The sequence below is a fragment of the Mixophyes fleayi genome, chromosome 5 (genome assembly GCF_038048845.1).
Source record: "Mixophyes fleayi isolate aMixFle1 chromosome 5, aMixFle1.hap1, whole genome shotgun sequence".
NCBI lineage: Eukaryota > Metazoa > Chordata > Amphibia > Anura > Limnodynastidae > Mixophyes > Mixophyes fleayi.
In genome coordinates this window covers 119,255,872-119,283,464 of record NC_134406.1, presented here as the reverse complement: position 1 = coordinate 119,283,464, position 27,593 = coordinate 119,255,872, and the positions used below count along the sequence as shown (strand labels likewise).

The 27,593-nt window shown below is 40.6% G+C and overlaps 1 protein-coding gene and 1 long non-coding RNA gene across 2 annotated transcripts in view; one reads left to right on the top strand and one right to left on the bottom strand.

The window, feature by feature from the left end:
* Positions 1-15,165, bottom strand: part of MTRR (5-methyltetrahydrofolate-homocysteine methyltransferase reductase) — a 209,374-nt gene extending 194,209 nt beyond the window's left edge. Inside the window, exon 1 of the mRNA XM_075212756.1 lies at positions 15,073-15,165. The gene's annotated coding sequence lies outside the window, so the exon portion shown is untranslated. The remainder of the gene's footprint in view (positions 1-15,072) is intronic.
* Positions 15,166-15,188: 23 nt separating this feature from the next.
* On the top strand, positions 15,189-25,746 carry LOC142158624 (uncharacterized). The gene is made up of 3 exons (XR_012692821.1): positions 15,189-15,274; positions 16,079-16,265; positions 24,728-25,746. It is a non-coding gene; the product is annotated as an uncharacterized LOC142158624 (long non-coding RNA).
* Positions 25,747-27,593: the final 1,847 nt, after the last annotated feature.

The window sequence follows — 27,593 nt, the reverse complement described above, 5'->3', positions numbered from 1 at the left end:
CAAACGTGTATCAAAACAGCACTGTTTTGTATTAAAAGTTGTTCTTCTGAATTCATCTGACCTTAGCACTGGTACCTCCAATCAGTGTGACTGCAAATAAACATCACTTGCTTCAAAGACCTGCTTGAAAATATCTTCCATGCTGAAAATCCTGTGACATACAGATTAGACCCAAAATCTAATCCGTTCCCGGCTGTTTCAGAGGTTTTCCGCTACCATCGCTCTGCCTGCTACCCTGCAGTTCTGCTCAGTGTGATAGGCCAGGAGGGATCCATCCACAGCAACCCTGATCCATAGTAAGAGGTCAGAAGTACCAGCCCAGGTACACCAGTAACTGGGTACACTCGCAGCGTCAGATTCTCAGAAGAAACCCGGTACTGGATGCCGGTAAGGAGTCCAGGAGTCGCAGCGTTTGTAAGCCCCTCCAACTGCGGCAAGAGGGCGCATTTGGGATAACGAAAGGGAACGGTGGCAAAGTAAGCCCAGCCGCTTCCCAGCAGCAACAGACAGGGTGGCATAGGTGGTCCATTCTGTCACAATTACATAACAGGAGTCTGTATTTAAAAAAAACATTTGCTTTTATATGGAGTAGAAAGTACCACACTTGCCACTTTTACAAAACTCACAATTCAATCACAATCCACAGCTTTTATCTTGCCCGCACACACAATTATTTATCCTGTTTGTGCCATTTTGTCTAATTTAAGTGGATAGACACAAATTCTAATTAAATTGGACCTGCCAACTACACACATTGAAAACCTTTTGAATGCTGACCATATTACACTCATGAAATTGTTCCCATCAATTCATTAGTACACAAGCCTTGAATATTATGCAAGTAGTTGCCTTGCCTCAGGATTTCCCAGAATGATAAGGTGGGTGGGGCTTTATTATGCTGTTTGACAAAAGTGAGCGAGGCATGTTATGAAGTCACATTCACCCCAAACTGGCAGGGACCTAATGAAGCAATTTATTAGGGTGGGTGGGGATAGATCATACAATAGTTTAAGTCATGGTCCCACCCACCTTGTGGCAGGTAAATGCTCGCAGAAGATTGCGTCATGGTCCGCCCACCTCTGTAACAGTTCTTGGCCTTCTCCCAGCACCCCAGTTCTGCACACCAGTTACTCCATTTAGGGTAGCAGACAATTGCTGTACCTGCTAAATGGTACCAAAAGGACCGTTAGCCCGGATGTCAACCATGTCCTAATAGCATGACAATGCAGTGTTTTAATCTATTTGAGAAACATACCGTATTTCCCCAAGTATAAGACGCACCTTTTTCCCCCAAATTTCCCCCAAATTTTGGGTCTAAATAAAAAGGTGCGTCTTATACACTGCAAGCGCTACTTACCTTAATGAAGAAGTTGGCACCTGGTGTGAGAGAGGAGTCCCCGCTAATCGGAACAGCGTGTCCCCGCTGGCTGATTCACACAGCTTGTCCCCGTTGGCTGCTTCACACAGCTTGTCCCCGCTGGCTGCTTCACACAGCTTGTACCCGATTCTTTTTTTTACATCTTTTTTTTTCATTTTGGGCCCCAAAATTAAGGTGCGCCTTATACATGGGGAAATACGGTAACTGCCTGTCAAAAGCTGGCAGTGAGGTGGGTAAGTGGAGGGCCAACTGCCTACTTACTCAAGATAACCGAATCCCTAAAATTAAAGGTGGATAGAGTACATGTTTCAAATGGTGTGCAAGTTTTTTAGTTTTTGTTATTTTCTCTTCATAAATCACTGTGGCTGGTGATAAGAAGAATCTTGATATTTAATATTTTCCCTTGCATTACTCCAAGCTGCTATTACGGATTTAGGATTCTAGACTACAACGACAAGGCTTTGGAGATTTTCATTGTTATAAAACAACTTGCAACATGCACTTTATGCAGTAACTTGACAATTTTTGAATACTTGAGTGTTAAAAGAAGTCCATGGGCTAGATTTACTAAAGTGCGTGTTTGAAAAAGTGGAGATGTTGCCTATAGCAACCAGATTCTAATTATCATTTATTTAGGAAATTCTACAAAATAACAGCTAGAACCTGATTGGTTGAAATAGACATCTCCACTTTTTCAACCACACACTTCAGCAAATATACCTTCATATCTGATTAAAAGAAAAAACATGTCATAAAAAATCCATTAATGTTCATATAAAATAACTGAAAAACATGGTTAAAATTTCACCAAAACAGATAACATAGGAAGGCCAACTGGGAAATTTAAAAGCATAAGTACAACTTGACAATGTTATTTATTTATACAATTATAGACCTAAAAACAAATGAACCAACACTTTAAGCTATATGCATAGCCTTTTTTCCCCCACTGCAAAAAAACAACAACTTTGAGCAAAATCTACGGGGAGTGGAAAGGATAGAAAGCCATAGAAGGAGAAAGTCTGTGTTTTAGCATACTCCAACTCAATGAGGGTCTCTAAAGTTTCACCACAACCACTACCAAATTGATTCATCCACCCATGCCCTCTCCAAACCCTGAACCTTTCTCATTGCGTGCAAAATATCACCCACCACCCCTTCACATGGGAGGCTTTTCTACATAATGGAGACCGTGCCATCAATGTGAAATAAAAAAGGTACTCAACTCAAAGTTCCCACACCCCTTGAATGCCCCTTAAGTCCACTCAAGGTAACTGAGACCCCAGAGTCAAGAGATACCCAGGGCGTGTGAATCTCTCTCTCAAACCCGTATGTCCCTTCAACATTTAAGCAAGAAATGGTCCATCGTCTCAAGCCCACCTAGACACTCTTCCCATGGGCAGCCACGATAATCGTCCCTCCTGTGCTTTATATTTCGCTTCACACAAAAAGCCTCCCATGAAAGGAGAGACAAATGTCTCTGCAATTCAGGGTATCCTCTGGGAGTTCATCAAAGCTATATCTGCCCTAAAGACACTGGCCGGGCAGTCCTTCAATGACAACAGCTCATCAAAGTGGGAGTGCAAGAGTCACCTCTCCAACTCCCTTTTAGAAGAGCTCTTGACCTCCTCCACTTCAATTTGCCATCGCTTTGTCACCTTCAAGCCAAGAGAAGCATAGGTTAGGAAATACCCACGGGGAACTTGAAACTCTTCACTGCACCTCCCTTATCCATGCACTGAGAAAAGGAGACACACAGATCATGAAATTATCTAGCCACCAGGGAGGAGTCTTCAAAAAGAGACTTCCGAAGGTAGTCAAAAAGAATAGCTCTGGGTTTACCATACCCAGGCCCCTCTCAATTTATAGGTCAAAGTGTGCTTGATAAGGGTTAGCTTATTTCCCCAGAGCATATGGAAGAAAATTACATGAACTCTCGCCCATAAAGGTTCTGGCAAAATGCACACATAGCTAACATACAAAAGGATTGGGATCAGGTAAGTTTTGATCAGAGCAACCCTCTCTCAGAGACATTTTCCATAAACTGCTCTTTGGTGGAAGCTTCTCCCAGTCTATGCTCCATATTTATGGTGGCATAGGCTCCTGGGCCGAATTGGATGCAAAAAATTGTTACCTCTTGATTAGTCTTGGGAAGACAGTCTGGAAGGACAAACTGTTGACTGTTGACCATCCTCACCCAACCAAAAAAATTTGCCCTTATCTTGGTTGACTCAAAGTACTGTTTTATTACAGATGTCACTACACCAGCCTCTGCCACATCAGACAGAACAATGGTGACATCATCTGCATAAGCCTCCACCCTCAGAGATGCCACCGGGCTCTGCTGCTGAGCCAGAGGTACTCGTGATTTATCTGATCGAATGCCTTATGTTGATCCAATGCCAGCAGATACTTTCCCAATTTCTCAGCCTTACACCATACCAGAGTCTCCCGAATGCTAAGGACCGCACTAAAGGTGCTGCCCCCTTTCAGAGTGTAGTGCTGGGAAGGAGAAAGTAGCAGACTAGGACATTTCATTAGTCTGTTGAAAAGTACTTTTTCCAGAACCTTACGATCTACATTGAGAAGAGCGATGGGGCACCAATTCTCAATTCTGCATGGGTCTTTTCCCTTGGATAGCAGAATAAAGGCAGAAACCCTGATGGGGGTAGGGAGAAAAACTTCACCCAAGCACTTATTAAAAACCTCCAAGGTATCTCTAAATGACTTGTAAAAATCATATGTTAGACAACGTGGGCTGGGGATATTTTTCATAGACAAGCTGTCTATGGCCTCTTTGAATTTATATACAGTTATAGCTGCCTCCAGGTCATCCAAGCCAGCATGACTGGCCCTCAGGCCTGGGGTCTCCTGCAGAAATTGCTCAACCTCTTCTCTGTTAAGTGCCTTCTTGTCAAGGAGAACAGAGTAGAAGCACTTGGCAACACCCAAGATGCCCTCCAGTTTGCTGTGGAAGACTCCCTGCCCATCATACAAGCTTCTCACTCTCTTGTTGTCAACAAAGTTCCTACAGCTCTGGTAAGGGTCTGGAGAGTGTTAAGAACCATAATCCTTCTCTAGGAACCAAAGACGCATACTAGTCATACTGATACTCGTTGAGCAAAGATTTCATTTGGGAAATTTCCCCATCATCTCCACACTCAGAGATCAGGAAACCAAGTTTCCACTAAGTGCAGAGTAAATATGAGATTTTAACGTCTTTTAGCTAAGAGACTGGAGAAAAAATACAGAGTTCACTTTTTCAGCATTTACCACCACTCTGACCAACTTAAACCAGCATCCAACAGTGTCTCTTGTGTTTGAAGGAAGTCAACAAAGGACTGACTGACCTCATCCTCCTTTAGGAGTACAGAGTGCAGACGCCACAGGCCCCTCCCACCCTGAGAAGAATCCAAAGCATTCAAGGTCATAGTCAGGAAGAGGTGATCTGAGAACTTCACTGCCCTCAGCTCAAGAGCCAAGGTCACAGAGTCCTCTTTAACAAAAAGAAACCCCAATATATCCTAGACCTACAGCTGCCTCTATAGTAAGTGAAACATGTGAGGTCTGGAAAGTGCTTAATATGCACATATACCAGACCTGTCTCTCTAATCATCCTATTTAAAAAAAGGGAATCATACCCCAAGGTGGTCCTGAAGCCTCCCCTATCTTTGGGCTTAGTGATGGTGTTGAAATCACCTCCAAAGTCCATCTGACTGGCCATAAAAAGGAATGGTTTTATATCACTGAAAATACATTTTGTATCCCACTTTGTTTGGGGCCCATAAATATTAATAAACCGTAGATCTTGCCCTTTCAGTTTGACATCCAAAATCATACCTCTACCCACTTGCAACCCTATAAACCAGTGAATGGTCACAATTCCAGGAAAAAACACTGCCATGCCTCCGTACGGCTTGGCCGCAAGAGACCAATAGGAGGGACCTTTTATTCACTTATGTTTTGATTTGTGAAGATCAGCAAAGCACTCTACCCTAGTCTCCTGCGGGGGGGGGGGGGGGAAAGAAAAATAAAAATAAAAAAATCAAAGCCCATGTAACAAGCTCAGAAACAACAGAAACCACATTAAAGGTGGTGTGAGTGGATCACTTATAAGTAACTTATGGTACAAATTTATTTAAAGAAAATAGTGCAGGGCACTTATTTATATAATTGCAAATGCACTGATTTTTGATATTGTGTATATTTTGGTAAGGGAAATATTTATTTCGGAGACCAGGGAGGAAACTCGTTTGTTTTAACTTTGCTAGAGGAAATGCACTCATGTCTGAGGTATATGTTTGATTTTTGATAAGCAATTATTTGAGGAAGTCTGTGTGTAGTTTCTAGAGGATGACCTCATTAAGGCGAATTAAGTCTATTCAATGTGAGTGACCAACACTTGAACACACCACAGGAGGTCGTTACTGTGAGTTCCTGAGTGGCTTTTGTTAATGGTGTTCGAACCTGTCTGAATATTGTAAACATCATGTGATATAGGATATCACAGAAGTGTAAGCTTTATTAAGTATAAATTGCATTTAAAATCTAAGAACATCCTGAGATCTGATGGAAGTCTGAGAAAATCAGTTTGATGTGGAAGTTAAATTGTGTTAGATGCAGGATTAGAGTACATCCTGATGTACTGAATGAAATATTGCAGTCTGTGCAGAGCCTTCTCTGATCAGGAGGCTGTGGAATGTGGACAGGTCTGGTGTCAAAATGGCGAAACCTTACCCAGGCTGATCATGCTCCAGCCCATACCTTTTTCTCCTCATCTGCACTTTTGTTAGAGGGGTGACTAAATCTGCATATTTGTTTAACCAATAAGTAATATCAACTGGGGAAAAATGATTCATTCCTAACCAGCACTGTAATCTTTACAAATTCTTGTCTAGTAATAGAGCTTGACCAGAACTCCGCCCACCTGCCCTTTCCCTTCACCTGCCCGAATCTCTGCCAGAAAGTTTGTAACCCATTAGTGACCGGGTCCCAAGTGACCATCTTTAAACGGACTTTGGCGCCGGCAGGGTTAATACCAGGTGCCGGAAGGGTTAAATCACTGGTGCTAGGCGCCGCATGAACACTAAATGTTTGAATGTTTTATGTAATAAAATAAATGTTTCAAAATGTGCACTGTGGCGCAGCAGCATTCAAAGGGGCGTATTCAATTGTTTGCCACGACCGCCGAAAATGAGCGCTCGAAAACTATTACCGTTTATACGGTAATATTGCGCGTAATTACCGTTCATACGGTAATTTACTCGCTCAATTTCAGCTCGCTGCTCAGGGAGCTGCAAGCTGAAATTGAGCGAGTAATTACCGTATAAACGGTAATAGCTTTAACGCGCTCGTTTTTTGGCGGTAACAGCAAACAATTGAATACGCCCCAAAGGGTTAAACCCGAATGTACAAATGTATAGTGGTCTAATAAAAAGTGTAAATATGTATGGGTGCAGGTGCTGCAGCACTGGTAAACAACAGGCGCGCAGCCCTGAATGGGTCAACTCACAGCGGTAGGCACCAGGAGTGTAAAAATACTTGTATATTGTGTAAAAATATAATGTGTATATGAAATAATTAATGTGTAGGCGCTGCGGCACTGGTAGTTAACCGGCGTGCAGCGCAAAGCATCAGGAGAATTAAAACATATTTTAAATGCGAGCTGTATATAAAAAACAAAAAATGCACTTACCCTGTCCCTAGTGGTCCAGTGGGGGCTGCAGGGACAGCCATGGATCCTTCACCCCTTGGCAGCCACTGAAGCTGGAGGGACTTACAAACTAGCCTCCTGGAATCAAATAGATCCAAGAGGTGCGGTGCCTCCTGGGGGTCCCCAAGAGGCTAAGATGCATGCTGGAGAGCTTTAGCTAGTGGCAGGGCAGGGGCTGCTGCCCCGGGACCTAGCCTCTCTCCCTCTGGTACTATTTTCGACCAGGGAGGAGAGCCAGATCTCGGAGCAGGGTCCCTGGAGCTAGTTTTAGGCGGGAGACTTAAAAGAGAAATATTTCGCCTCAGACAGGCACCAAGGAGGAGAGTGGGCTGAGCCTGCCTCTTCCTGGCAGCTCGTGGACACCTTCCCCTGCCACTAGCTTCAATGTTAAAAGTTGTTAAACCGTCTGGGCTGATTCATATGCAGGCTGCATGAATCAGTCCAGATTGGTTAAAGGGGCAGGAAGCTGGATTACATCCTGCCAAGCTAGTCTTCAAAACTGAATAAAAAGAGCACTGTGTTACACTGAAATGTATTATTACATCTGTACCTTTCTGGATGCCACTAGTACCATCAACTAGTGGGTGTAACTGACTTCCTCAGCTAATAAACATCAACCGATTAAGGAACCTGCTTTGAAGCCCACTTACCTGCTGTAATTCCTGTGACCACATATTAGACCAATCTAATCAGTTATCTGGCTGTTCTGAGGATGAAACCCAACTTTCCAGTACCAACGCTTTGCCTGCTACCTGCAGCTCTGGCCAGTGTGATAGGCCAGGGGGAACCATCCACAGCAACCCTGATCTGAAGGCAGAGGTCAGGGGTACCAGCAAGAGGGTACACTAGCAATGAGAGTTACCCAAAAGGACGCGGTTCTTGACACCGCAAAGGAGCACAGTGGCGGCAGCAGCATAAGCCCCTCTAAGTTAGAGGTCGCATTTGGGATAGAGAAAAGGGAACGGTGGCAAGGCAGGCCCAACCATTCTCCAGCAACTCAACAGACAGGGTGGCATAGGCCATCCTGTCACCCCATTGTAAGTGCAGAAACGAACATCAAATTCTGGCGATTTAACTGGATGGATGCAGGCAAATAGGTCCATTGCAAAGATTCCCAAACCGAATATCATATCCAATACAGCTCCTCTTGCCAGGGTGGGGCCGGGGTTCACCTTCACCAGCCCATTTTAATTGTACAACATTCCTCTGCTTAGGAGGCTTACCAATAACCCTTGACTGATTATCTGTGTTTTTTACCGGCTCACCCCTTGCTGCCCTGGCATATGATATTGGCACTCTACTTGCATTATTACTTGTGTCAGCTGGGACCACCCGCCGCACAATCACTCCCATGTCAGAAATCCTGGGTACAATGTCTACTGCAAGGACTGTCTCCCTCAGTTGCACATCATACTCACATTTGCATTACCCAGGTCATTATTCACAACAATATTATTGGCTTCTGCAGTGTTATTTGAACCGACTTCCTTGGTAACCATAGCAACCACAGTCTTATTCATTCTTTTATTACTTCTCCCACCAGCTATAGCACCATCATGGACCACTGGTGAGCCACTTGCAGACACATTAAAATTTACAATGCCACTCCATAGACAGCCTGCCTTTACAACAGAAACATTAACATTTACATTGCCACTGTTACCTCTCACAGATTGCTTAGTTTGGCTGTTTGGAGACACATTAACACTGCCGCTGGTATCTCTTTCAGATAGCTTTACCTCACTGTTAGCAGCAATGCAAATGCTAATATGTATGTTATCTTTCACATATAGGGGCATATTCAATTACCTTTTAGGTCCGTGATTAGGCATTGGCTTGCTAACCTCCTTTAATCTGCTCTCATCACCACTATGGATCTTTCTCCGCTCTGCGGACACCTTTAAATTCTCTAGATTTGTTTCTTTTTCACTTAAGATTTCCATCATGTCATTAATCTTGCAAGTGTAAGCTACATAGTTAAAACTGAAGGCACCTTATACCTTATACCTTTGTCAATTTATATTCAATATATTATATTCAATTTATATTCCCCAAACCAGAGTCAACCTATGTTTTTGGAAAAGGTTTTGGAGAAGGTGGCTGAGCTGGCAGAGGGTATCTTGGTGGTGGGAGGTGATCTCAACTGGTCTCTGCATCCTGATCTTGACACATCCAATAGTGCAGCCAGGTTTCGTGGATCTCTGCATGGGAAGGTAAGGCGCACTTTACATGATTCTCAGCTGGTCGACACGTGGAGGCTACAGCACCCATCGGTTAGAGACTACACTTTTTTCTCCCATCCACACGGAGTCTATTCCCGCATTGACTACCTATTTCTCTCACACAGACATCTCTCTCTTGTTCATTCAACATCTATAGGTCAGGCAACTTGGTCAGATCATGCCTCTATCTCTTTGTCCCTACACTTAGCTCAACCAAGGGTTAAAGGTTGTTCATGGAGACTTAACGAGCTCCTTTTACAAGACTCCTACTGTAAAGCACAAATCGAACAAGCCCTTGACGACTACATAGAATTCAATAATACCCCGGAGGTCTCGGCAGTATCAATCTGGGAGGCACATAAGTGTGTCCTTCGTGGTAAAATGATCCAACTAGGCTCATTTATGAAAAAACAGAAAGAAGCTTTGAAAGACCAGCTTCTCAAAAAAATTATCGCTTTAGAGGCCAGACACAAAGCTGCTTTGTCCTCCGAAGTACTTGCGGAATTGACCAAAGCCAGGACTGCCTTGAATACACTCCTATATGATAGAATAAAACTAGATTTTCAAAAATGTCGCAATCGATACTTCCAATGGGGTAACAAACCCGGCTCAATGTTAGCAAGGGCCTTGCGGGCTCAGAGGGCCAAATCATTCATAGCCATGGTTAAAAATGACAAAGGCACAGAATGCCAACTTACATCAGACATAGCGGCAGCTTTCCACTCCCAACTTTACAACATATCAGACAAGACGTTTAGGACAGACTTTCCCAATAGACGTCCCTCGATACTATCTTTCTTACAGGAGATCGCCTTTCCCACTCTCTCAGATGTTGACATAGCCTTGCTGGAACAGCCATTTACCCACGATGAACTGGCTGAAGCAATAAAATTTACACCTTCAGGTAAAAGCCCAGGCCCCGATGGTTTTTCAATATCTTACTACAAGACTTTCAAACATAAGCTACTACCCTTGATGGTGCCAGCCTTCAACGCTGTTTCAGAGAGCACCCCTTTCTCCACACAATCCCTAGAAGCCCACATCACAGTAATACCTAAGGATGGCAAGGACCCCTCTCTGTGCCAGAGTTATCGGCCAATTTCCCTACTTAACGTGGACATTAAATTATACGCAAAACTTATAGCTAACCGTTTGGAGCCCATCCTGCCGGGAATAGTCCACTCTGACCAAGTGGGATTCATTCCTGGTCGTGAAGCAAGAGATAACAACGAAGATTATCGACCTGATCCATTCGGCAGTGAGCTCTAATACACCCTCTATGTTGTTATCCACGGATGCCGAAAAGGCATTTGACCGAATTGACTGGTCATTTCTCGGCTGCATGTTATCCCATATGGGCCTAGGACCAATTGCCCTTCATCGGATTTTAGCTCTCTACCGTACCCCTACGGCTCGTATAAAAATTAACGGGTCTCTCTCGGATCCAGTCTTGATTGGAAATGGCACTAGACAGGGGTGTCCACTCTCACCATTGATTTTTGTACTTTGTATGGAAGCCCTGGCTAGGGCCATTAGAGCCAACCCTGATATTTCAGGAGTGGTAGTGGGTAAAGTGGAATATAAATTAGCGCTTTTTGCAGATGATCTCCTAGCTGTGGTTACCAACCCAATCATTTCAATTCCCAATCTGGTTAAAGAATTCCAACGATTTGGTTCTCTATCCAATTTCAAAATCAATTATTCAAAATCGGTGGCTTTGAACTTATCTTTAGCTCCTCGTGTGGTTGAAGGGCTCCAGCAGGCTTTTGCATTCCAGTGGCACCCATCACATATTAAATATCTGGGTATACTTATTTCTAAAGATCTGACGCAACTGTTCGACCTTAACTTTAGTCCTCTCATGGCTAAACTTCGTAAGGATCTGGGAGAGTGGCATAACAAGGCCTTTTCCTGGATAGGTCGTATCAATATTATTAAAATTAACATTCTCCCACGTATCCTTTACCTCTTCCAGACTCTTCCAATTCACATACCAAATAAATGGTTTAATGACCTACAGAAATTGCTGAGAGACTTTATTTGGAGGGGAAAGAGGCCCCGTTTCAAACATGACATTTTATATCGACGTAAACACATAGGGGGACTCCAACTTCCACACTTCCCCTCATACCATAATGCGGTGATGCTGGGAAGAATCCTGGAGTGGTCAAATGCTAATAGTGAGAAGCAGTGGATCGTTATTGAAGGATCATACCTTCCTTCCTCACCTCTATTTACTCCATGGTTAAGCAAACTACCTATCATCAGACACCCCATAATTGGTCCTACCATTTTAGTATGGTCCAGACTTCGGATCCTTCCACACCTCTCCTCTATTATTTCACCACTGACCCCCTTATTTGATAATCCTCTTTTCCCCCCAGGCGTACAAACTGGCCCCTTTAAGACATGGGTGCGTGCTGGGATTACACGTGTCGGCCAGCTGATAAATTCCACCGGTGTGTCCTCCTTTCTTGAGATCCAGTCCAAGTGGGAGCTTCCGGGATTGGAGATTTGGAGATACCTCCAGATCAAGCACTTCCTGACCTCGGGATTACATCGTAATGATATAACTAGAGCCCTCACAGCGTTTGAAACATGGTGTCTAGCAGATGGCTGTCTTACCCACCTGCTCTCCAAAATCTAAAAACTACTTATAGAAAACCTTTTTAGCTCCTTACCCAAATTCACCACTGCTTGGCAGCAAGATCTGGGAGAGCAGGTCCGTGAAGCAGACTGGTTAGCCATTTTTGAGACCACACATGCTTGTTCTGCTAGTGTCTCTATAATAGAAGCTAATTACAAGGTTCTAACAAGATGGTATAGGTGCCCAGCCCAACTAGCAAACTTTTGCCAGGGTGTTTCTGACTCCTGTTGGAGATGCCAGAATGCCCGGGGCACTACTATGCATATCTGGTGGGATTGTGAGATACTCAGACCTTTCTGGTCCAAGGTCATGGAGGTCTCTGCTGAAATATTAGGAGATGATGTTCCTGATAGTCCCGCCTTCTGGCTTCTCAACAAGATCGACGTTCCAATTTCCAGGTTTAAAAAAAACATTTTAAGTTATCTGATTTCGGCTGCGAAAGCAGTGATTCCAACCCATTGGAGATCTCCTAACCCCCCAACCATCCGGGAGTGGTTCCAGAGATTGGAGTTTTATAGAGTTATGGATGAGCTTTTACTTTCATCTGCTGATAAAGTTCCTGAATATTACTCCATTTGGAGCCCATGGCTCGAATTCCAGGACTCCGATAAATTTAATCATTTAAACAAACCAGTTCTCTCACCTACTCTCCTTGCTAGGACTTGAATTGTTTATTTACATAATCTGTACTAGGAAACATTGCCCCCCCCCCCTTACCTATCCCCGTCTCTGTCTTTTCCTCTCTTTCTTCTTCTTCTATTATAACATTTATTTGAATGTGTTATTATGACATTTTGTATTAATGAGGTGGTTTTGTTACCCACTTATCTGTTCTTGTGAATCTCTGTTGAAACTGCCTTAAAAACTTCAGTAAAGATAAATATTATAAAACTCGAAAAAAAAACAAAAAAAAAACTGAAGGCACGTTTCCTCTGCTTAATTGCAATTTTCTTTTTCAGTCAGGTAACTCCTGCCACCTCAGCTGTACTCACAGCATCATCAGGTCCTGTAGATTCAGTGTCATCCTCATTCATGCTTGCTTGTTTTCCCTGCAGCTGTAGCCTTCATTGAGGCTGTCTTCACCCTTCTCAGTAGAACCGTAAGATGGTATTTCCCACGGCTCCTTGCTCAGGGACAGACTGCCCAGATTTACTACATCTGCTTAGGCTAGTCACTGGGGTTTCATCTGCCTCCTTAGTACACACAGCCATTTTCTCACCCCCTGATGTTTTCCAGCCGACAAGATCACACCTGCACTGCTTGGCTGCAAACTGTAGCTTTTCCCTGGGCCAAGGTCACTTCTGGATTACTATGGAGGAGCAGCCACACTAGGCCCTGAGCCTTGCCTTGATTTTCATGACTCAAGTCTTCATTTTTATCCAGCCTGGTGCTCTCTGATGATGAAAGAACTGAAGGCTTTGTAGACCTCACAGCCTGTATACTCTCCTTGGGCTTACTCTGGAGCGTTGCCAAAACACAACTCACCACTTCAGCTTCTTGGTCTGCACTGTAACATCCTCCTTCTCCCAGCCTGTCTTTACATCGCACGCTGAGAGCCATAAGCCTGTGTCTGTATAGCAGAACAAATGTGTCTGGCAGCCATTTTTGTTCACCAACCAGTGAGGTTTTGAAAAGGAGATACTGATTTGTAGCTTGCCAGCTAAGAATAATGACTTTCAGATGCATGTTTAAAAAAGTACTTAATTTTCCATTTAAATAAAAAAAAGTTAATTATATGTAAGATTGCTGTTTTAAATAAATGGGTTATTTTGTCATGCCTCTGTAGATTTTGCTTTACCTTCTCTTGAACTTCATCAACTTGTAGAAAACTAACCTTATGCACTAATCTAATACCTATAAATCAGATTATATATACATACAGACAAAATCTGTTCAACTGCAGCAGCTGTCTTCAGGATACAAAACCTATAAACACAGCATCTCAGGGCAGCATGACTCATGCCATCATAGGCAAGGTCAGCATGACTCATGCATAGTAATCATACGTAAAGCCACAAATAGTGACAAAAAGCTCTCAATACAATATGGAACAAATAGTAACAGATGTAAACGAGGGAGAACTTCTAAAGTATGAATTCAAACTGTGCAGTTCAGTCATATAGATAAAGGCTTACCATCGACAGAAATAATTAGAGTGAAAATGGTTTACCAAACATGAAACTTTCCCTCCGGAGCTAGCTGCAGTTGAGCAAGCAATATATTCTGATTTTCATGTTGTACAAGCAGTTTCTACTGAAGGCAATAGAAAGCCTGAGTCCACTATTTACTTCCCTATTTAAAATTCTATCAAGTAAAATGGAATGAATCAAACCCAAAAAACATACTCTGGTATTTTATAAACTAAATATTTATGTGACATGCTACAATTAAGCGAACATAAATGACAATACATTTAATTAAACAGATATACATTCAAAAGCATAACCTCACAATAGGGGCATTGGATATTAGTTAGCCGGGCACATATAGAGTGGAATTTTGTCATCAGACTAGCTGTTATATTTAAATAGCAAAGAACCTTTCAGTAAACTGCATAAATTAAAAAATATATATATATATATATATATATATATATATATATATATATATATATATATATATATATATAAATAAAAACCCAACATACTGCAATTTAATGAGCAGATATAAATTCATTAATAAAACCTCACGAGAAACAATTAGATATTATTTTAATGTATATATCTAATGTTTAAATAAATCAAACTCTGAACTTATTATACACTGGTCCTTACTAATTATATTATAATTTTATATTTTAATTATTTTAAACAACGTTACTCTGCTTAGTGCTGCACAGTTTATACTTGGTGTCCTTGGTTAACGTGTGTATTATTTCAACTGCACTGTTTAGATTATATGAGATGTTGCCCCATTCTGTACATAACATGTAAACTCTTTTGGCAATGTACACTTTAAAGAAGATCACGAAGCTGAATACAAAATGTGAGATGGTATTTACCCACATGGAATTACACCCACGAAACATTAAACAATGAAATTGCAAAGGACGTCTACAAGCTTTTATATTAACAGTGTCGTTTCCAAAACAAGAACATTCTTTGCTACTTACAATTGTCAGCAAGAGACACGTGTATGTGAAACCCCTTCCAAGAATGGTAGTAGCTAAATCCCTGTCAGCTAAGGTACATTCAGACGTCACTGTGACATCACCAGGTCATGTGGCTGCAGCAGTCACATGGTACACAGTGTAGCTGGGTTGCTGAAAATCTTCCTGTTCCTGTGTAGCTGAAACTCACTGTAAGAGACAAAAAGTAAGAAGAAGAACAAGGCTGAAGTTAGCTTCTTATTCACTTCTCATTCACACTCCAGCTTCTTATTTAGAAAAAATAATTTTTAAAGGTTTAAATCAAGTTGGATCACTGATTTCACATCAGATTACACTAAATGGGGTCCCTTATACAAACTGCAATATTATTTAGCCTGACCCAACAAGGCTTTGGGCATGAAATCAGGGGGCAAAGTCACCATATTTTATAATTTTGATTAAGTAGCTGTAGTTTTGCAAGGGTTAAATGCTGTTGGAGCACTAATTTGATAGTGGAAATCAACACATGGTGGTCAGTTACATATAAAACACCTGTCTTTTGCCTGGCCCAATACTGTTTGGGCATGAAATCAGGTGGCAAAATGGGCACAGATAACATTTTGAGCATTTTGAATAAGTATCTGTAGTTTTGCAAGGGTTGATTTTTTTATTTTATTTTTTTTTATTTAAAAATTGTAACAAAAATAAATCCCATATCACCTTGTCCAAAATAAAATAGGCTATATACATCATCAAGGGGTAAAATGGACCAACAGGAACTAAACTTCACATTATCATAAAACCCAATTATCCTACAATCCCTCCAGAAAAACTACTGCATCACTTCACAAATGAGAATAAATATATACAAAGAAACATGACATCCTCTAACACAATACTCTGCATTACAACAACCCCGGCACCAGTCTATAATACCACCCACACACCCTTGCAGTCAGAAAATGTAAATTAACTTTAAATGTATATAAACCTTACTAAAAAAAAAATAGATTTCCACAAAATCTAATAGTGAAAGAACAGGATAGACAGCGAAGAATCGACAGACTGCCAGATGTTGGCTACCATGTAGGGATGTCTCAACCTCTGCCAGAGTCTACCAGCTCGCAGGAACCACCCGGCCTGTCACAAACGCCCACTGAAGCTGGCTGCCAGGGGGTGAAGGGGATCCAGGCCTGCCTCTGCAGCCCCAGCACAGGGTAAGTACTTTTCTTTATTATACACATAATCACTTTATTACATTTAAAATACATATTTATACATTTAATACATATAGTTACACTCCCGGCGCCTAGTGCCAGGAGTTAACCCCTTCAGCGCTGATCGCCCGTTCTTTACTGGCGCTGCAGCGCCTACACACACACACTTCCCCACTTTTAACTTTAATATACATTTATACATAGGCGCCGGGGTTTAACCCCTAACATGCTGCAACGCTGGGTGCTACAACATTTAAAATAAAAATTATTTACTTTTATTTAAACACTTTTCACGCGGCACCTAGCGCCAGTGATTTAACCCCGCTGGCGCCAGAGTGCATTTCAAGAGTGCATTGCGGCGGCCGGTACTCGGGGACCCGGCCACACATATTCACAGCTGTTATGATTAAAAAATGTCCGAATTTGGGGAAAAAATGCGTCTAGCACCACGTCTATTACACCATATGTAACTACAAGACGGGTCCCTGCATAATAAATTTGCATTTTGCACCTATATCAGGAAGAAATAACTTGCACTGCAATTTGCAATTGATTAATAATAATCTCATCGCCCGCAGATGCTTATTTGTATAGTGTGCCACTAACTACATCTTTTTTCAGTGCAGGTAATTTTAAGTTAAGTGTGTTTCTGATTCTAAATTTGCCGTACACAAATGTGGTGCACTTTGTAATTTTCATTACTCTCATCACATTGTGCACCCACCACAATATCTCCTGAGAGACAAAAGCCGTGGCATTAAAAGATAATTCTGCAAATAAACTCAAGTATAAAGATCCTAAAAAGGGATGCAAGTGATAGCTTATTTTATTAATTATTTTACTATGATTGGTTGGATATCCTCAGAAGCATTCTTCCTCTTCTCTGCCTTACTTACATTGGTCATCATCCTGCGCTCTTATTATAATAACTGATATACCTACTCCCAGTGCCTTTCTTGACTATGGTTCCAGTAGAATTAAGGATAGGGATGAGCCTAATACATGGACAGGAGACAATGACTGGTGAGTCATCACACCCATTGTGGTTAATAATGCCACATCAGTACCCCTTGAGCAAAATATACACCCGGGGAATATTGCAGACCACTGTCCATAAAACGTTTTAACTTAAAATGTGTATTTACACTCAAATCTGTACATTATGGTTTATCAACAAATATTCATAAAAATTAAAACCACACTTGCCAACTTTTCAGTCGTCCTCTTCGAGATGTCCTGGGGACGGGGCGTGGTGAATCGCGTCATTTTAGCATCACTCCCCACAACGCATTGATGCAGCCGCGTCATTTTGACCCATGGGGTAGAATCAGCTCTACGTGAGTCATGTCATGGAGACCCTCATCCTGCCTGCTTGTGAAGTTCAGAATGAACATACACTATACACAAAGATATGTTGTAGAATGAATGGCGATGACATATTTCCTTTTCCTGAATCTGACTTTGTGGTAGTTTTTTGCTTGTGACGTTCAGCCCTTTATTTACATTTCTACAGCATATCACTGCAAGGGGCCCAAATATTGTTTCAGTGTGAACGGACTCAAAATCTTTTGAGTCAAAGTTATATCTAACCAAAATCACCTCACTTCTGCAAAAATCGTTCAAAACATGTATAGTGTGTACACAAGAATCAACCGACAGATTGGAACTTAAGTTGTAGGTAAAGTCGTTGTAGATAACACATCAGTTGGAAATTTCTGTAATGTGTACCCAGCCTAAGATGATATTGTATTTAGATGTGTGCACATCCATATGAATCATTAATGAGTAACCACTAGAAAAACTAACTCCTAAAAGGTTGTCATAATATATACATTTTATCAAACTAAAAAATAACTGGCTAGATGAATATTATTTTGTTTAGGTGACTTGGAACCAAATTCAAGTCACACTGCCACTATTATACTATCATGTTATTTTGTACTCATAGTACCAACACTCCAAACAACTTTAGTAATATAAGACAGTAAAAGTGTGGCTAAAAGCTAGCTAAATCCCGTCACTCAAAATTACCTCAGCACTCTGGGGTGCAAGTAGTCATTTAAGAGAAGAGAATCTAGTAATTTCCCTGCTCAATGCCCTACCATTTCATTACCCGGCCAGCAGGGGGCCAAAAGGGTACTTTTAGAGAAGGGGATTTAACTGGCTTTACACAGAGGGGGAATTCAATTCTCAGCGGTAATTTTTGTTAACACCGTGGTAAGTGATTTTAATGCGGTTTTCACTCATTCTGGAGCATGGTAACTTTACCCGTTATTCAAATCTATTTTTTAAACGCACTGTTTTGTTTGCGAAACGGTCCCATCGCTGACAAGTAGATGATCCATTGAAAGTATAGGGAGGGAGGAAGGGAGAAGCGTTAAAAGCTATTCAATTTTTTTTTCAACGTGGTGTGGTAAACTGTCAAATCGGCAGTTTTATCTTGCACCTCTCATGCTTGTGCAAAATATTAAAAACAAGACAACTATTGAGATCATGTAATGTAAAAGAAATGAAAAATTATGTTTCTCAGTAATGTATAATATAGAAAAGGTGAAATTTTTGTACATAAAGCATGTAAAACAAAATTAAGCACAATAATCACTAATTAATATATGTATGTATGTACTAATGTGTTTTGTCATGGTATATATAACTATAGTAAAAAAAAAAAAAAGTGCTGCATGTAGATATTATAAAATCGAAGGTTATGTAATGCAATAAAAATGTATGCCAATGCATTTTTTTTATTCTTGATGGCCGCGTTAAACCCTCCCCTCCACTCCCCTAAAACTTTGCATGCACCAATGGTTAATGTGCGGGGGTGGCGTTACCGGTTTTTGAATTGAATACCACGCTGTGTTAAGTAAAATTGACCAAGATTGCATGTCCAAACCCGCATGGATTGTTTTGCATTTTTTAACGCAGCATTAAAAAAATTTCCATGGAGAATTGGATTCCCCCAGAGTGTGCTATTTCTAATTAATGTTACATACATCTAAAAAACATTTCCAGAATACGCACATATCTTATACTGCAAAAACCTTAATTCATGCACTCATCATCTCCCGCATTGAATATTGCAATTCCCTCCTTACTACCCTTCCCTAAACAGACTTGCACCCCTACGATGTTTTTTGCACGCAGCGGCAATATTGATTTTCCTTGTAAATCGCTATTCCTCTACTTAATCACTCTGTCTATCTCTACACTGGTTGCCTGTTTTTTACCAAATTCCACATAAAATACTTTTTTTTTTTAATTCAAATATTTTTAGACAAAATCTTCACAAACATTTAAAAAAACAAAAACAGAAAAAAAGAAAAGATTTCCTTTTCATTGCAAAAAACATTTGTTTTTATTTTACCTATTATATCATATTCATATACGTCATATAACAGTTACATGTGATTTTAAAAAAATAATATTTTTTTTCAGTGATATCATTATTTATCCAAACACAGTATATAACATCCAAGTATAATAGTGCATTTAGTTTAATCATTTATATTTATATAATTTACCTTCATAGTATATCTCGTAATTTTCTAATAACAAAACCATGTGTACACAATTAATTACAACTGTTAACTCTAATATATAAATATAGTATTTCAAACATCAATGATTTACTAAAATTATATAAATTCACAGTGTTCACGCTATATAAAACATCTATAATCAAACAGTGTTTAACAATATTTCTCAAAACTATCCTAGTGATCATATTGACACCCGATCGTCCAGATCTGTTTACCCCTTATTATCCAACACATAAGAGTCAGACTACCTATTCCATAAGTCTATTAGTTCATAGTGGACATAGATTCTTAACTATTAAGAGGCTATATCTACAATACCTTAGCCACTTAAAACTTTTAATGCTATTATACTCCATTACATATTTGGTTTATTTCTTGGTATCTTAGATATTCTTGTGCTCATCTGTCAATAAGAGGCAGACTCATATAAACTGTTGCATATGTTGAATTCAACCACCTAGGTCATATAATTTCTTTAACGACTGTCTGCTCGTATACACAAACCGTTCATGCCTAATTGTAATATTAACCAATTATATCCAATATGTAATCGTAGGGCTTGTAGGTGCTAACCAAAACCTGGCTATTCACACTTTAGCCACCATCATCATCATCAGTTATTTATATAGCGCCACTAATTCCGCAGCTCTGTACAGAGAACTTATTCACATCAGTCCCTTCCCCATTGGAGCTTACAGTCTAAATTCCCTAACATACAGAGAGAGAGAGAGGCTAAGGTCAATTTTGATTGCAGCCAATTAACCTACTAGTATGTTTTTGGAGTGTGGGGGAAACCAGAGCACCCGGAGGAAACCCACGCAAACACAGGGAGAACATACAAACACCACACGGATAAAGCCACGGTCGGGAATCGAACTCATGACCTTAGTGCTGTGAGGCACAAGTGTTAACCACTAGGCCAATGTGCTGCACATACACAGATATTGCATATACAATTGTGTTGATCTGTTTACTTTATCCTTCAAGCAAAGCCCAAACAGACAAATGGTCGGTGTCCAAAGGGGAATATTAATACCAGTTTTCCGGATATATTTAATTACTTTACTACAGTATTTTTGAATTTGAGAACATTCCCAAATAAGGTGCCAAAAAGTACAGTCTTCAGCATAACAGTTTGGGCAACGCGGAGACACTTCAGAGTGAAATTTTGCCATACGATTTGGGGTTAAATGTGCCCTATGCAGTATAAATACTTGTATTTGTTGATATCGTATGGAGACTGTCATATATCGAGAGCTATGTAAAACCACTGCCCAATCCTTATCTGTTAAAGGTCCTATAGCTACCTCCTATTTACTTCTCAACATATCCAGGTCACTAATTGTTGATTCAGATAGTAGATGGGACTATATATATATATGAATTCAATCCCTTATAACCTCTAGCTTGTATTTGTTTTTTTAATAGGAGCTACTACTAAGTTCGGTGGCTTCACAGGAAATTGTGTCATCATGGCATGTATTAATTGGAGATATGAGAAAAACATAGTTCTAGGTATATTATACTCTTTTGAAAGAATTTCAAAAGATTTAAAAGTAGTTACATCATACAGTTGACCAATATTCTTTACTCCCCAGCGGTACCAAAGTGATGGCCCTTCTACCGTATCCATTTCTTTTAATTCCGCTGTTCCCCATATAGGTGTACACGGATCTAGATCGGCATATCCTGTTAGTTTATCACATATCGTCCATATGTTAATCGGCTGCACCAGTAATGGAGGGGAGCTAGTATTGAACCTACCCATCAACAATGCCTGAAACGGTGTATAATTATTATTTATTTGGAGTACCAATTCGCAATGTGTGTCATTATATTCCGGATCAGAAACCCAATTTTTAAGTTGTGTTAACTGGGTAGCATGATAATACAGTTTCATATTGGGAAGGGCAAAGCCTCCAGCAGACCTAGACCTACACTACGAACTAAACTTACCTTTAGTCCTTCCCCCTCCCCAAACCAATGAGCCCAGATACTGGTCAATCACACGGAATACTGATGTTGGAATATAGGTGCTTGCTGAAAAACATATAAGAATTTTGGCAATGTAACCATTTTTATCAAATTAATTCTACCTAACACAGAAAGAGGGAGCTTTCTCCAAACATTGACCTTGGATGCAAGATAATCTATTTGAGGCTGTATATCTAATCTTATATATTCTAGGGGTACATTAGTAACCCAGATTCCTAGGTATTTAAATCTAGATGTCCATTTTAGCGGAAGATCTCCCAAAGGTGATATTGAACTTCCCCAACCTATTGGAAATACATTAGATTTATCCCAGTTAATTTTTAAACCAGAGAAAATCCCAAATTAATCTACCACCTGGAGCAACACTCTCAAAGAAACATCATAGCCTGCCAAAAATACCAGCTTATCATCTGCGTATAACGCAACCTTATCCTCCCTATACGCTGATCTAAACCTTCTTATAGAGTTGTTCCGAATGAGGTAAGCAAGAGGCTCTATTGCCAATGCAAACAGCCGGGGATAATGGGCATCCCTGTCTGGTACCCCTTTCCAACTGGAACGAATGTGAAAGATATCCGTTCACACAAACTTGTGCTATCTGATGTGAATATAGCAATTTTATTCAATTAACAAATTTATAACCCAACCCAAAACGGCATAACACCTCCCACAGGTATGTCCACTCTACTGAGTCGAATGCTTTAGCCGCATCTAAGGAAACCACAACCTCTGACAAATAACATATTGATCACATCTAGAGGAGGGTATATAACCTTCTAAGATTTATAGATGTTGATTTACAGGGCAAAAATCCTGTATGGTCAGCATGCACCAATTCCATTATAACCTTGTCTAACCTCGTGGCCAGTACTTTAGCTAGTATTTTTACATCTGTTGTCAGCAATGATATAATGCGATATGACTCGGAGTATAATGGATCTTTGCCTGTTTTAGGCAGTACTATCATTATCGCCTCTGCCATTCAAGGAGAGAGGATACCAACCTCATATAGCTCATTATACATATCTAACAATCTAGGCACATAGAAAAAGCAATATTTTTTAAACAACTCTACTGGTATTCCATTTGCTCCAGGAGCCTTTCCATTAGGAAATGACATGAGAGCTGCTTTTATTTCCTCATGGGGAATCTAAGTATTCCCTGCTATCAGATGAAAGTGCAGGGAGAGGGCTCTATCCAAATACTTCCTCAGAATACCTAGGTCATATTGACTGTGAGACCTATAAACGTTGTTATAATGCTCACAAAATACTTCTACAATATTAAGCATCAAGAACTGTTTTTGCCCTTTACCATCCATTATAGCTGGAACCACTGCGTCGGCTTTCTGAGCTGGTACCAAATATGCCAAGAAGCCACTTTCTATCACCTTGTGCATATTGTACATGTTTGGAGAATAAGATTTTTCATATATATAATTATCCCATTCCTTCTGTGCCTGTTGCAATCTACGGCAACTAATTTCAGATCTTGCATTAATATTTTTCGGCTCAAGAGATTTACAGTTATTTTTCAGCTGTCACTCTCTCTGCCTGGAAGATTGTTTAATTCCCATTACTTTAGCCAACAAAGTTTCCCTTAGAAATGGTTTAAATGCATCCCAAATTATTGGAGAGCGTGCCGACTGCACATTATCTGCAAAGAACCCTTCTCATTGGATCACTAAATCTTTTGTTCCCTTCATGGAAATCTGTGACAGGATGGACTGCCTATGCCACCCTGTCTGTTGTTGCTGGGAACTGGCTGGGCTTACTTTCGTTCCTTTCGTTACCCCAAATGCGCCCTCTAACCGCAGTAGGAGGGGCTTATAAATGCTGCCACCACTGGACTCCTTCCCAGCATCCAGTACCGGGTTTCTTCTGGGTATCTGACGATGCTAATGTACCCCGTAACTGGTGTACCTTGGCTGGTACTCCTGACCTCTTCCTATGGATCAGGGTTGCTGTGGATGGATCTCCCCTGGCCTATCACGCTGGCCAGAGCTGCAGGGTAGCGGGCAGAGCGGTGGTACCGGAAAAGCTGGGTCCAAACATCAGAAACAGCCGGGAACGGATTCGATTTTGGGTCTAATCTGTAGGTCACAGGGATAGATAAGTTTTCCTAGCAGGTCTTTGAAGCAAGTGATGTTTATTTGGACAGTAAAAGGGGAGAATGATCTGAAATCCCCCTATCCCTATATTCCACCTTACTTACTGCTGGCACAAAGGAGCAGGTCAAAAACGCCAAATCTATTCTAGAAAATGCATTATATGATGTAGAAAAGCATAAAAATTCAATAGTATCTGGATGATGTATACGCCAGACATCTAATTATCCTAGTTCATCTATCAAAGCAGTGAAAGCTGAGACTGACTGAGTACCAGTATTTATATTTTGCTGTTCCTGCCATCTATCCACCTTTTTATTCATCACGGGCCTGATTCATTAAGGATCTTAACTTGAGAAACTTCTTATTTCAGTCTCCTGGTCAAAACCATGTTACAATGCAAGGGGTGCAAATTAGTATTCTGTTTTGCACATAAGTTAAATACTGGCTGTATTTTCATGTAGCACACAAATATCAACTTTAAATTTCAGTGTACAAATAAGCTATCAATTATTTGTGTGCTACATGAAAAAACAGGAAGTATTTAACTGCAAGGAGCCCTTCGGTGTCATCATGTCGGGGTAAGTGTTGTCGGTTTAATCTGCCTCATTATACCGTACCCCACCCAAATCAAGTATATTTATATTCATGCACAAAAAGAATTGTAGATCAGTAGTTATTATCTGCCTGCTTACTTAGTAATAAAAGTTATCCTACCGCTGCCGATCACATATAGCTCATTTCAATCCCATGTATGAGAAAATGACCATGACGGCCAAGCACCAACACATTGATTACCAGAGTGTCTCCAACTTTCACAGTTCAGCACGCAGCATACAACCACCGCAAGCTGGCCTCCGGAAGAGATCACCCAGGTCACTTGCACGGGCATCTCCAGGCGACAGCACCGTCTGCTCCACAGCACCGAGACTCCACCAGACAACAATCCCACTCCAAGCAGCTTCCGGATCTGGCATATCAATCCCCTGAGTCCACAGAATCCCACAGCACTCTACTGCTCCACGCTTCCATGCCAACTCCACTGGCGGCTCCCGGGGAACAAGCAGACACCAGATCCTCCCAGGACATCCACTGCATTTCAGACACCACAGGGAACACAACTCGGCAGCGAAAAGAGGCACACAGGTCAGAGTGCTTTTGAATCATCAGGCATTTTCAGTCGAGCAATGTTGCTTGATAAAGTCTGCCTTGTCATATGAAACGTGTCGCAAGTTAACCTTTTTATCCATTGAGTACCTATTTCACTTTAGCCTAATTGATTGTGAAGACCGCTATAACCGATGTCTCTAGAGGCGCTATTAATACCTTGTCTCAAAGAGGAACTTTTCTTCAGGCCATCTGAGTTTTAGTCCGGACGGATTTGCTGGTGCCTGGATTCAAGAGCAAGACAGGTGATTCGAATCTATTTCCCTTGAGGCGGGTAAGCTTCTTATGCTTTATACTTCATCGCTGGCTAAACAATAACACTAGCCGCTGTTGTGGATTTAAACCTAATTCTATACATCGTTTTACTCGCTATATGGAAGAATTGTCATTTGAATGAAGTGACTTAGATTGCTAAACCAGAGCCTTCTTCTTCATGTTCAATAACAACATATGGAATGAGTGACCTCCACTGACGGTCACACATATATCTAAAACTGGAATCACTTGGATTTTCGGATTGTATGGAAGTATCCATTGGACGTTGCTCACCTATAGGTCTCTACTAGTCTTTGGGAAAGCCATGTATGAGACCATTAGTATTAACTTGGTTGTCCCTCAAGATTGTTTTTAATCATATGTTTATTTGCAGTAAAGTATAAGATTTATTAAGAAATCTGGGGTTTCTTCTTTTTTATTATTGCATGCATGTTCCATCTTTAAATTTATGGGCATCTCCTGCGCAAGTCTGCTCTTTTTTTTTTTGTATCTCTTGTATGTTTATTAGAGGGTTTGCACTACCTCTATTGAGTTGCTGCATTTGATGTCCAGTTTCTATATGTTGTTTAATTGCCTATAAGCGCCGGAGACTGCAGAGTACAACCTTCAAACTATCTAGAAATTGCAGAGACAAATTTCTTCCAGGTCTCCGGGCTGCATGCTGATTAATGGAAAAGTCACCAGTAATATCTGTATCAGCATGACACCGTCTTTAGGAACGGTGATTGTTTATTATTATGTCTATATTGGGGAGGAATTTGACAGCCAAATTTCAAAAAGGCAAAGTGATTGCAACAACCTTCACCAGTGTATTGGCAAATGTGAATACTAGTTTGCAGCCTTGTCTGTTAAGAGTACTCCTGTAATAAAAATGTAAAGTGGTACAATTTCATTTTTGGGGAAAGTCAGTCGCATATAGAGAAAAGAAGCAACTGCTGTTAATACTAATCCATAACATTCATAAACTTCACAGAAAATTCATACCTAGGGATTAAAATTCAGCTTTGCTTTATATTTTCAAGGATTCTTATTGAATGGACATCATTACATGACCTTTAAACATATAATAATACAATTCTGTTGAAATTATATTAACTGCCTTCCAGTATCCGCTCACATGCTAAAGCATGTAAAGAACTAGTCAGGTTTAGACAAACTTGAACAGACTTGATCTGAACACCTAGAGCCCTTTCACACATATATAAGAACATGTATTTTGCAAACAAATGTGAATTGTAAATAGTATGCATTAGTTATCATAGGTAAACACATACCCCCAACATTTCAGTACCCAGCATCGGGACAGGGAAAGTAGCTATCTCACAATGGGGGTGAGGTCACGTCCTGGTGGGGCTTGGCCACTCCCCCATATGGCTGCTAAGCGCTGTAAAGCACTAGTCTGCCCCTTAGAAATCTCCCTTCCCCTCCAAACACTGCACCCTTTCAACGCTCCTCTTCCATAGAGAGCAGTTGTGCACAGAAGATACCTCACAATGTTCCAACCCATGGGACAAACATGTCTGTGTGTGGGACAGCGGGACAAAGCCCTAAAATTGGGATGGTCTCGACAAAATGTGGCCAGTTGAGAGGTATGTAAACATTACCACATTGGGCCTGATTCATTAAAGAAAGTTAAGCAAAAGTAAGGCAAAACCATATTGCGTTGAAGGGGAGGTAAATTTAAAATGTGATGGCAGCTTTATATTTGGGGTAGGGCATGTCCTAGATCAACTTTAAGTTTCAGTGTACAAAAAAGCTATCAAGTATTTGTGTGCTACATGAAAAAAACACAGTATTTCCCTTATGTGCAAAATAATAAACTAATTTGTACCTCTTGAATTGCAACATGGTTTTGTCCAGAAAACTTACGAAAACGTACTCCGTTTTTTGCTAAACGTTCCTTAATGAATCAAGCCCATTATGTCTAATCCATATCTGATGATGCAATATAAAATGCAGGTCTTTCAACTCGCATCCTTATAAAAGTAAAATTTTGTCATTTGCTAATTTAGAATACAAAATGTGCATATCCCTTTAAATATGTGCATTAACCCTTGAAACAGTTTTCATTTATATTTTAAGTCAGTATTCTGGCTAAATCCAAGTGTTGCTGAATGGATGTGTCACATATTGCTCAGATAAGCATGCTTTAAGGTGCAGCTCCACACATTAATTAAATCTCAGTACTAAACTCCTCTGAACCCAAATAGTAGAACCAACCAAGCAAAACTTGCCTTTAAACAA